Source organism: Dromiciops gliroides, chromosome 2, assembly GCF_019393635.1.
Source record: "Dromiciops gliroides isolate mDroGli1 chromosome 2, mDroGli1.pri, whole genome shotgun sequence".
In the NCBI taxonomy this organism is placed as follows: Eukaryota; Metazoa; Chordata; class Mammalia; order Microbiotheria; family Microbiotheriidae; genus Dromiciops; species Dromiciops gliroides.
In genome coordinates, this window is record NC_057862.1 from 313,511,366 (window position 1) to 313,523,896 (window position 12,531).

General features: G+C 37.0%; 1 pseudogene; it reads right to left on the reverse strand.

Moving 5' to 3' along the window:
* Nucleotides 1-9,781: 9,781 nt before the first annotated feature.
* LOC122740024 lies at nucleotides 9,782-10,219 on the reverse strand (annotated as a pseudogene).
* Nucleotides 10,220-12,531: the final 2,312 nt, after the last annotated feature.

The window sequence follows — 12,531 nt, forward strand, 5'->3', positions numbered from 1 at the left end:
CATGAAAGTCTGTGGAAAATGAAGACAAGTAACATTTTATCTTTATTATTTTTGAAGGAGAATCTTTTTTAAACTTTGTTTTTAAATTTTTTTCCAATTATATGTAAAGATGGGAGTTGCAAATTTTTCTCCCACCCCCATTTCCTCCCTGCTCTTGAAGCTAGCAGGCAATCTGATACAGGTTATACATTACAATCATGTTAAACATATTTCCATATTAGTCATGTTGTAAGAGAAGAATCAGAACAAATGGGAAAAAAATACAAGAAAGAATAAACAATAACACAAAAAGTGGAAATAGTATATTTCAGTCTGCATTGAGACTCCATAGTTTTTGGCTGTTGTGTTGTGTTGTTTTGTTTTGTTTCCCTGAATTTGGAGAACATTTTCCACCATGAGTCTTTTGGCATTGTTTTGGATCATTGTATTGCTGAGAAGAATGATTGATCATCACACAATAGTACCAATAGTACATTAGTGTTCCAATTTATCCAATTTGCCCGGAACTTCTTCAACATTTATAATTTTTCCTTTTTTGTCATATTAGCCAATTGGATATGTGAGAGGTGGTACCTCAGAGTAGTTTTTATTTGCATTTTTCTAATCAGTCATGATTGAGAGCATTTTTCATACGGCTTTAGATAGTGTTCATTTCTTCATCCGAAAATTGTCTGTTCATATCCTTTGACCATTTCTCAACTGGGTAATGACTTGTATTCTTATACATTTTATTCATTTCTCTATATATTTTAGATATAAGACCTTTATCAGAAACACTGGCTATAAAAATTGTTCCCAGTTTTTGGGTTTCCTTCTAATCTTGATAGTATTGGTTTTGTTTGTGCAAAACCCTTTTCATTTATTGTAGTCAAAATGATCCACTCTGCATTTCATAATGTTCTTTATCTCATCTTTAGTTATAAATCCTTCCCCTCTCCATAGATCTGACAAGTAAACTATTCCTTCTTTTTCTAATTTGCCTATGGTATCACTCTTCATGTCTAGATCATGTACCCATTTTGACTTTACCTTGTCGTACAATGTAAAATGTTGGTCTATGCCTAGTTTCTGCCATATCTTTTTTCCAATTTTCCCAACAGTTTTTGTCAAATAATGATTTCTTTTCCTGGAGGCTAGAATCTTTGGGTTAATTAAACAGGAAATTCTATATTCATTTATTCCTGTGTTTTGTGTGCCTAACCTATTCCACTGATCCACCTCTCTAATTCTTAGCCAGTTCCAGATAGTTATGATGGTAGCTAATTTATAAAATAGTTTTAGTTCTGATGCAACTAGGCCACCTTCCATTGCATTCTTTTTCCATTAATTCCCTTGATATTCTTGACTTTTTGTTCTTCCATATTAATTTTTTATTATTTTTTCTAACTGTGAAATATTTTTGGTAGTTTGATTGGTATGGTTCTGAATAAGTAAATTAATTTACATAGGATTCTCATTTTTATTATATTAGCTTGTCCTATCCATGAACAATTGATATTTTTCCAGTTATTTAGATCTGTTTTATTTACATGAAAAGTGTTTTGTAATTGTGTTCATATAGTTCCTGGGTTTGCCTTGGCAGGTAGACTCCCAAATATCTTATATTGCCTACAGCTATTTTACATGGAATTTCTCTGTCTGTTTCTCTCCCTCTGTTTCTCTGTCTGTCTCTGTTTCTCTTTCTCTCTGTCTCTCTCTTCTCTCTCTCTCTCTCTATGATGGGGCAATGAGGGTTAAAGATACTTGCTCAGGGTCACACAGCTAGTAGTGTCAAGTATCTGAGGCCAGATTTGAAATCAGGTCCTTCCGAATCCAAGTCTGGTGCTTTATCCACTGTGCCACCTAGCTGCCCTGGAATTTCTCTTTCTGTCTCTTGCTTCTGGACTTTATTGGAAATGCTGATGATGTGTAGGGGCTTATTTTATATCCTGCAGCTCTGTTAAAGTTGTAAATTGTTTCAAGTAGTTTTTCTAGTTGATTTTTTAGGATTCTCTAAGTACACCATCATATCATCTACAAAGAGTGGTAGTTTTCTTTCTTCCTTGTCTATTCTAATTCCTTCAAGTTCTTTTTCATCTCTTATTGCTAAAGTTAACATTTCTAGTACAGTATTAAATGATAGTGGTGGTAATGGACATCCTTGTTTCATCCTCGATTTTACTGGGAATGCTTCTAACTTATCCCTATTGTATATAATGCTTACTGATGGTTTAAGATCGATATTTTTTTATCATATTTAATAAAGCTCCATTTATTCCTATGCTTGCTAGTGTTTTTAATAGGAATTTATGCTGTAGTTTGTCAAAAGCTTTTTCTGCATCTTTTGAGATAATCATATGATTTTGGCTAGTTTTGTTATTGATGTGGTTGATTATGTTGATAGTTTTCCTAATGTTGAACCAGCTCTGCAATCCTGGTTTAAATCCCACCTGGTTATTGTGTATTATCATGTTGATAAATTGCTGTACCTTCTTTGCGATTATTCTATTTAGAATTTTTGCATCAATACTCATTAGGGAGATTGGTCGATAATTTTCTTTCTCTGTTTTTGCTCTTCCTGGTTTAGGTATCCGTACCATATTTGTCTTATAAAAGGAATTTGGTAGGATTCTGTCTTCACTTATTTTTCCAAATAGTTTGTGTAGTATTGGAACTAATTATTCTTTAAATGTTTGGTAGAAGTTACTTGGAAAATCATCTGGCCCTGGATTTTTTCTTAGGGAGTTTGTTGATGGCTTGTTCAATTTCTTTTTCTAAAATGGACTCATTTAAGGATTTTATTTCCTGTTCTGTTAATCTGGGCAGTTTATATTTTTGTAGATATTCATAAATTTCATTTAGATTGTCAAATTGATTGTCATATAGTTGGGCAAAATAGTTCCTAAGTATTGCTTTAATTTCTTTTTCCTTGGTGGTGAGTTCACCCATTTCATTTTCGATACTGGTGATTTGGTTTTCTTCTTTCTTTTTTAAAAATAAAATTAACCAAAGGTTTACCTATTTTATTGATTTTTTCATAAAACCAGTTCAGTTTTATTTATTAATTCTATAGTTTCCTTACTTTTAATTTTATTAATTTCTCCTTAAATTTTCTGAATTTCTAACTTGGTATTTAATTGGGGATTTTAAATTTGTTATTTTTCTAGCTCTTTTAGTTGCATGCTCAATTCACTGATCTCTTCTTTCTCTATTTTATTCATATAGGCATTTAGAGATATAAAATTTCCCTTAAGAACTGCTTTGGCTACATACCATAAATTTTGGTATATTGTCTCATTATTGTCATTCTCTTGGATGATGTTATTGATTTTTTCTATGATTTGTTGTTTAACCCACTCATTCTTTAGGATGAGATTATTTAGTTTCCAATTAATTTTTGCTCTATCTTTCCATTGCCCTTTATTATACATAATTTTTATTGCATCATAACATGAAAAGGATGCATTTACTATTTCTGCCTTCCTGCATTTGACTGTGAGGTTTTGATGCCCTAATAAAATTGTTTTTGGGGGGTGGGGCAATGAGGGTTAAGTGACTTGCCAAGGGTCACACAGGTAGAACATGTCAAGTGTCTGAGGCCGGATTTGAACTTAGCTCCTCCTGAATTCAGGGCCAGTGCTCTATTCACTGTGCCACCTAGCTGACCCCAATACAATTTTTGTGTACCCACTATGTACCATTGAGGAAAAAAAAGTATATTCTTATTTATCCCTTTAGTTTTCTCCAAAGGTCTATCATATTTAATATTTCTAAAATTCTATTCACCTCTTTAACTTCTTTCTTATTAATTTTGTGGTTAGATTTATCTAGTTCTTAAAGGGGGAGGTTGAAGTCCCTCACTAATATAGTTTTGCTATTTCTTCCTGTAACTCACTTAACTCCTTCTCTAAGAATCTGGGTGCTATACCACTTGTTGCATAGCTGTTTAGTATTGATATTACTTCATTGTCTATGGTATGTTTTAGCAAGATGTAGTTTCCTTCCTTATCTCTTTTAATTAGCTCAATTTTTGCTTTTACTTTGTCTGAAATATGGATTGCTACCCCTGCTTTTTTTTTTTAATTTTTTACTTCAGGTGAAGGGTAATATATTCTACTCTAGCCTTTTACCTTTACTCTGTATGTATCTCTTCTGTTTCAAATGTTTCTTGTAAACTACATATTATAGGATTCTAGTTTTTAGTTCATTCTGCTATCTGCTTCCCTTTTATAGAAGAGATCATCTCATTCACATTCACAATTATGATTGCTAACTGTATATTTCTGTGTATCCCATTTTCCCCCTTGTTTGTATTTTTCTCTTTCCTTTCCCCTGTCCCTTCTCGCTAGTGTTTTGTTTCTGGACACCACCTCCTTCAGTCTATTCTCCCTTCTATCAATCCCACCTCCCTTTTGTCCTTTGCCCTTGTGACTCTTAGTTTTGCCTTCCCTTCTACTAGCACCCCACCCCTTTCTTTCCCCTTTCCCCTTTTATTTCCCTATAGGGTAAGATAAAATTCTATACCCAACTGTGTGTGTATATTATTCCCTCTTTGAGCCAAATCAGATGAGAGTAAGGTAAAAGCAATGCTCACCCCTCTCTTATTTCCCTCTATTGTAATAGATCTTCTGTGCCTCTTCATGTGATGTGATTTACCCCATCCTGCCTTCCCTTTCCTTTTTCTCTCTGTATAATCCTTTTTGTTACCCCTTAAGGTTTTTTTTTAATATCATCACACCAGAATCACCTTATACCTACACCTTCTGTCTAAATGTACTACTCTTATCTGCCTTAATAAAGATACAGTTATCAAGAGTTAGAAGTATCATCTTCCTGTGTAGGGATATAAACACTTTAACCTTATTGAGTAACATGATTTTTTTCTCTTTTTTACCTTTTCATGGGTCTCTTGAGTCTCTTGAGTCATATATTTGTAGATTGAATTTTTGACTTTTTTGGGTCCTGGACTTTTCTTTTTTTTTCTTTTTTTTTTCGTGAGGCAATTGGGGTTAAGTGACTTGCCCAGGGTCACACAGCTAGTAAGTGTTAAGTGTCTGAGGCCGGATTTGAACTAAGGTACTCCTGACTCCAGGGCCGGTGCTCTATGCACTGCACCACCTAGCTGCCCCTGGGTTTTGGACTTTTCATTAAGAAAGTTTTTAAGTCCCCTATTTTATTGAATGCCCATATTTTTCTCTGAAAGATTATGACTAATTTTGCTTGGTAGTACATTTAGGTTATAATCTCAATTTCTTTGCCCTCCTGAATATCATATTCCAAGTGCTCAGATACTTTAATGTTAAAGCTATGAGGTCTTATGTTATTTTGATTGTTGTTCCTTGATATTTAAATTGTTTCTTTCTAGCTGCTTTCAGTGTTTTCTCCTTTACTTAATAATACTGGAATTTGGCTACAATATTCCTTGGAATTTTCCTTTTATGTTCTCTTTCAGGAAGTGGTTGGGGTATTCTTTCAATGATGACTTTTTCCTCTGGTTCTAAGATATTGGGGCTGTTCTCCTTGAAAATATCATGAAATATGCTGTCTAGGCTTTTTTTTTTTAATCATGGTCCTCAGGTAGTACAATTATTCTTAGGTTGTCCCTCCTGGATCTATTTTCCATGTCTTTTGTTTTTCTGAAGAGATATTTTACATTTTCGTCTTCTTTTATATTCTTTTGATCCTGCTTTACTTCTTCCCATTTTCTCATTGAGTCATTAGCTTCCATTTGCTCAATTCTGATTCTTAAGGAATTATTGTCCCCAGTCAGTTTTTGCACTTCCTTTCCCATTTGGCCAGATGCATTTTTTACTGTGTTGTTTTTGTCAATCAATTTTTGTCCTTTTTCCCCAAGTTATTGACTCTCTCTTGCATAACTCTCATTTCCTTTCCCAATTTTTCTTCTCCTCTTATTTGGTTAATAAAATCCTTTTTTGAGTTCTTCAAAGAGGATTTTTTTTAGTCTTGAGACCAATTCTTCTTCCCTTTTAGGTGTTCATATGTAGGGATTTTATTATTGTTGTCCTCCTCTGAATTGTTTTGATCCTCCCTGTAACCATAGTAATTTTCAATGGTGAGGGTTCTTTTCTGTTTATTATTTATATTTTAGCCTCTATTGTACCCTTTAAGATTGAATTATGTTCCTGGGGTACGGCATGCAGGGTCCCAAGCTCCTTTTGCTGGGGGCCAGGATCCCAGTCACCACTCTGAGGCCTCTGCAGTTTGCAGCTTGCTCACTGCATGGGGTGGGCCTGTTGGGTAGCATATACCCCAGCTGCTGATCTGTGCTTTGGCTAAGACACTTTTACTGGTTTGCCTAGATACCCTCTGCAGTGAGCTGTGCTCCCACTTTACCCAAATTAAACAGATCTTTCCTGAAGATCTTCTAGTTTAAGTTGGAAGATTGCTTCACTCCATTTTTTTTCCTGCAGGTTTTACAGCTCCAGAATCTGTTGAGAGGCTTAACTGAACATTGTTTCTGAAGGAAATTTTCTTTAAGTGTCATTTAAAAAAATTCTATTGAACAATTCTTCCCTATTTTGAAAATAAGAATGTCATTTTTTAAGGGAAAGCTAGTTAAAAAGGGGGAAAAAACTTCAAGAAAGACTGAGAACATTTCAAGTAAATTGTTTATTCTGGGTAGAAGGTCCATTTTAAAAATGCTAACTCCAACAAATTTGAGATAAGCCCAGTACAATGATTTTCAGCCCACTAAATCTATAATAATATATCCAAAAAATGAAGGCAGTAATTTGGATGAAATAGCTCCAGGATCTCAACCACATATTATACATTTAATATTCTATGAAAATATGTGCATACTTGAAAGCAAAATAATTTCTGATGTTATTTTGAAAGGAAGATATTGAAAAGGTCTTCTTTTTCTCATAATTAGTTTTGAGAGATGAAAGATTAGAGCATGCATTACAAAGCTTCATTAACCATTATGTTATTATCATAAGATTATATGGGACTATAACTTTATTATATGTAGCTTTCTATTGTGATTAATCTATAAGCTTTTTGCGTGGGGGACAATGGGGGTTAAGTGACTTGCCCAAGGTCACACAGCTAGTAAGTGTCAAGTGTCTGAGGCCGGATTTGAACTCAAGTACTCCTGAATCCAGGGCTGGTGCTTTATCCACTGTGCCACCTAGCTACCCTTTCTTTCTTTTCTTTTTTTTAATCTATAAGCTTTTAATTTCCTTAATTGTAGTATAACAGGACATGGAAACTGGAAAGTGAAACAAATGCCATAAGTTCTCACTGCCAGGACTGGCCATGTACGAAGACCGAGAGACTATGGATCTCATAGGCCATGCTCAGCAATGCAACTCACTTGAAGGAACAATAAAAAAATAGATGTTGGTGGTAGGGACAGAGCTAAGGTGCAGTAGCAGCAGCATGTAAACTACCTATTAAAATAACCTCTCATTCAGGCATGAACAGGGTACCTCTAATGATAAGAATTAAGAGTACTTCCCGCAACTTTGTCTTTTATAGCTCTCTATTTATATCACATATATCTCCTGCATCCAAAAGGATTCAGCTTGCTGGAGGATAGAACCTGTGCATTGCAATATTGAAGGAGTTGTTTCTCCTTCATTCTTGAAGAGGACCATGACAAATGTCATAACTTATAATGAATTGGATTTAAGTGAGAAGGGCTGTGAAAAGTCATCAACCTCACTCTCTTCTCCAGAACCATCTGGGTGCAGTGACAAGATATGCATCAGGAAGACTGGAGATGACCCCGGATATTTGAGGAAATGGGGTTAAGTGACTTGCCCAATTCATACAACTAGTAAGTGTGAAGTGTCTGAGGCCAGATTTCAACTCATTTCCTCCTGACTGCAGGCCCAGTACTCTATCCACTGCACTACCTAGGTGCCCCACTGAAGGAGTATACCACTGGTGTCACTGGATTTGTTGTGAAACTCCTCCTCTATGATACCTCCACATTCCCCATCCTCCACACAATCCCTACTCCCATGTAGTTAGTTGCCTGATATCTCTGGCTTGACTTCAGGAAAATCACAACAGCAGCTCTATCCTGAGAAATGCAAGGCTATTTTTTCATATGTGAGGCTTGGGAAAGTAAAGAAAGAAGAGTGTAAGGAGATAAGAGAAAAGAAGGAAAAACAGGAGAATCCCAGAGACTGAGTCATGGATCTGGAGGATTTAAATCCTGACAAACCATTGTTACCATTATTTCTGTTGCTCATGTTTTCCATGTGTAAGAAAAAAAGTTTTAGTAACACTGGTATATTTTATACTTTTGTATCCACCACAATACTTGACATGCTCATAGGTACATAGTATTTAATTGTTTTAGCCTGGCTTATTTGAGTAAGACTCTTCTCACTGGTGGAGAGGAAGCTGGCAACAACATTATGTTTGCATGAAGGATCAAGCTGGCATGAGAGTTTAGGAGAAGAGATTCCTTTGTTTCTGCTTCTTGAGAAGACTTAGACAGTTCCAGACCCTCTTCTGAGTGTAATCCAGTGATAAAGAAAATAGACTTTGGAAGACGGGTATGTAAGGGAAAGCTGGCTCCTGAACATGTCCCTGATTTCCAGCTTGAGCCTTCGGTAAAACTGGAAGGGAAATTCATTAAAGTCTCTAGGGAGGGAAGTTAGAAATTAGGCACATATTGGCGAAGTCTATTCCCTTTATCGTTGGATTTCTTCCTGAAGAGGATCTGGAACTATGTCTCTTAAAGCAGGAAGCACTCCTGCAGTCTAGCACCAACTCCTTCCTTTATGCAACAAAAGTCAGCAGCTTCTCTACTGGCAGGCAGAGTCTTATGCAAATGATAAAACAAATGATAAAAATGATAAAACAAATCCTGTGTTATGCAACAAATCATTTTTTAAGATTGAATGAACAGGTGAATTGGATGACCACACAGTAAATTCAACTTGAAATGATCTGTTGAAGTGGCTGAAGTTCAGAATCTACCAGGTGATAGATGATAACTACAATAGTAATAAAAATGGTAATAGTAGTAATAGCTCACATTTATACAACACAGGTTTGCAAAGAATTCTATAATAAGATTACAAATACAGAGTGAAGAGGGATCTTAGAAGTCATTGACTCCAATTCAGACATTTTACAGATCAGGAAACTGCGGCACAGAGCAATGAAGTGATTTGTCCAGGATCATACATGCAGTAGGTGTCTGAGTAGTATTTGTACCAAGGTCTTCTTGTCTCAAGTCCAGTGTATTATCTATTTCACTATTATTTAACTTATTCTTCATAACAACCTTGGGAATTAGATGCTTTCCCTTCTTCAGATTATAAAAGCATATATTTAGAGCTAGATTACCCCATTTTACAGATGAGATAATTGAAGCACAAGGAGGGTCATAGCTAGTAAGAGTCTAAGGTGGGGGACAGCTAGGTGAAGCAGTGGATAGAGCACCGGCCCTGGAGTCAGGAGTACCTGAGTTCAAATCTGGCCTCAGACACTTAACACTTACTAGCTGTGTGACCCTGGGCAAGTCACTTAACCCCAATTGCCTCGCTAAAAAACAAACAAACAAACAAACAAAAAAAAGAGTCTAAGGTGAGATCTGAACTTAGTTTTCTTGTCTTCAAATACTGTTGTTTCCTCTAAGATTGTGTAGATATGGCCTAACACTCTGAATCAAAAACAGCACCCAGATTTTGAGTGGGCCAATGAGAATTAACCCACTATTGGTTTTTTGTTTTTGTTTTGTTTTGTTTCATTTTTGTTTTTATTTTTGTTTTTTTATGAATAAGGCAATTTATTAGTGAATCCGCTGTGGTCTGTCCTAATGTTTCTTGTTGGCAGCAACCACCTGTCCGGCGATTCTGTCCAGGTCTCTCTGTCCCTGAGGTGTCAGCTTCTGGACCCCATCCTGGTCCTTCTCCACCATCTTGAGGCCTTCCAGGGCCAGCAGGACCCTCCGGGCCATGCTCTTGGAGCCTCTGCTGAAGTGACTGGTCATGACCCCATTGTGCTGGCACCTGCCATAGATCTTGGTCATGGATCCCACCCTTGCCCCACCCCGGAGATACAAGTGGTGGGGGGTGGAGGCATCCCGGGTGTAGGACCAGTTCTCATCATAGGGCAACAGCACCTTGTGTTTAGCCATCTTGACCGTGTTCATCCATTCGGGGTCTTTCAGCTTCTCTGACTTTTTCAGGAAGGCAGTCAGGGCCCAGACAAACTACTGCTGGTTCATGTCCTTCACTGTGACTCTGGGCATCATGCAGGCTCTGTGCGGCTAGCCAGGAGAAAAGCTGAACCCACTATTGTGACAGCATTTTCTTCTTGTCAGTGAGAGTGACTCCTGGCTCCCTTAATATCTGGATTTCTCCTGCTGCATAAGAAAACTTCTTCCCACTGACAATAGAAACATAGTACATGAAATAAACTTGATTCCTAAATAAGCTCAAAGGTCCTTTTTAATTTTCCTACTTCTTTACTCTTTACATTTATTTTTTCATCTCTCTGCTTCTCCTCTCATTATAATATATCACATAAAGGAATTTTGTATTTTAATTTTTATTATATTTTATTGATAAACTTTGAATTAAGACCATGCTCTTGCCTTTTATCAAATAAGCACTTTTGTAGGTATTTACCTGTCATTAGAGATGAAGGCAGCTTAAAAAGTTTCTTGACAATGTGCAATGCAAGTCTTTCCTAAGTTTTGTATTTCCCCAAGATGACAACTGGTTCTTATTACAAGCCTTATGAGTACATGTCACCTAATATATTCCAGCCAAAATCAGCCTTTTTTCACTTGTGTTTCTCTCAGGCAATGTTTTGGAAAAGCATTTGGGAAAGGCGTGTTCTTTTTCATGTCTAGATTCAATCCATGCAGAGGATTAAAAGAGGCATCTCCCACAGTTCCGAAGGCCTTTGCTTTGAGTCTGACCAAATTCTCTGTCAGCACTCAACTCATCATGATCCAAATTTACACACTGCCTCCCAGTGGATACCATTTCAGTCAAGACTCAACAGAAGGAATGGGGGTCAACTTTTCTAAATCAATCCATCTGAGCACAGCCATGGAACAGACAATTCAAGGCCATTAACCCTGGAAAAAGACTCAGGCAAAGAGGAATGGAATTTAGTCAACACTGGAAGACCTCCATTTAGTACCCAGTATGTTTGTCTTTCCTGTCTGGCTTTTTAGTGCTTACAAAAATGGCAGTGAGAATTTGGAGGCTTTTTCTATATTCGAATGTTGGCACTTTAAATCATAATTCATTTGCACCTGATGGTAGCATCAAAACCATTTTCCCTGACTTCAAACCAGCATTTTTCAAAGCTTAGAATATGCTAATAGACCTCTATTCTTCAAGAATACAGTATTGCCCTGTTCCTTTGTTAAATGCATCACAGAGCCAGAAGTGTTTGAACTGGCTCTATCTGCTCTCTAATAGTTTTACTACATGCACTCCATGACCTAGGGAAGCCCTAAGCCAAATGACTTCACAAGACAGATATTCAGGGAGAGAAATTGAAACACATTCAGTAGAAACATTCCCTGAAGAAAAACTAGCAACTTTATTTCCTCTTCCCCCTCTCCCCCAATGACACAAATAAATATGTTGCAAGATGCTATGGGAAACAGACCCAGTAGAATGACTGTCTTTAGTGTCAGCAAATGGTACAAGAATTCTCTGTTATAGGAAAAAGACTGAATGGGTTCAGTCAGGATTTATTAGGGCATTTTAGAAGCTCTCCAAACACTTTTATAATGGTTTTAGCAACTTCATTCAGATTTGCTGCTGACCACTTCCAGAATACTGGATTTTTGGTTTGTTTGTTTTTGTCAAAGAAATCACCAAGCATCTTACTTCAGCACTCCATGAGATTGAAAGAGTTTTTCTCCTGCTTAGGGGAAGCTGGACTCACTATGAAAGGGGTATGTGACTACAAGCCTATAAAAGGCACTACTAGGGTGGCGCTAGTAAATTTGTTTATCTAGGAGGCAGGAGGAGAAGGGAAAACCAGAATGGGAAGGGCATTTTTTGGTATCCAACAGGAATCAGCTATACCCTCCCATATGCAAAGTTAAATGAAAGCCTAGAACACTGTTAGACCCATAACTTCCTTTCTTATTATCCTCTCTACCCCCTGGGCTTAGAAAATTCCCAGGGTACCATTCACAAGAGGGAATTTGCTTCCATATGAGTGACCATGCAGTCCCCAGGAGAGACTGACAGATGGAGAGAGTATGCTGAGTAGACCTGCAGGGGACCAGATGCAGATGGAGGTGGAGATGTTTAGTCACACACGGAACCCAAAGAACAGCCTACCTAGATTCCACATAGCTCTTCACTCTGGAGTAAGAATGCTGGTTGCAAATTGAAACAGAGACCTTAAGCTTCATGGGGACCTAGAGAAATGTCTCTATAGAAAGTTGTTAGGTCCACATGTACTCTGATGGGAGGCAACTGGTTCTGGACCTTTACATTAAAGGGTTAGCAGAATGATGGAATACTAAAGAGAAAGAAAGGCCAGAATATAAAAGAACCACAGAACTGAGAATCAGAGGAGGAAGAG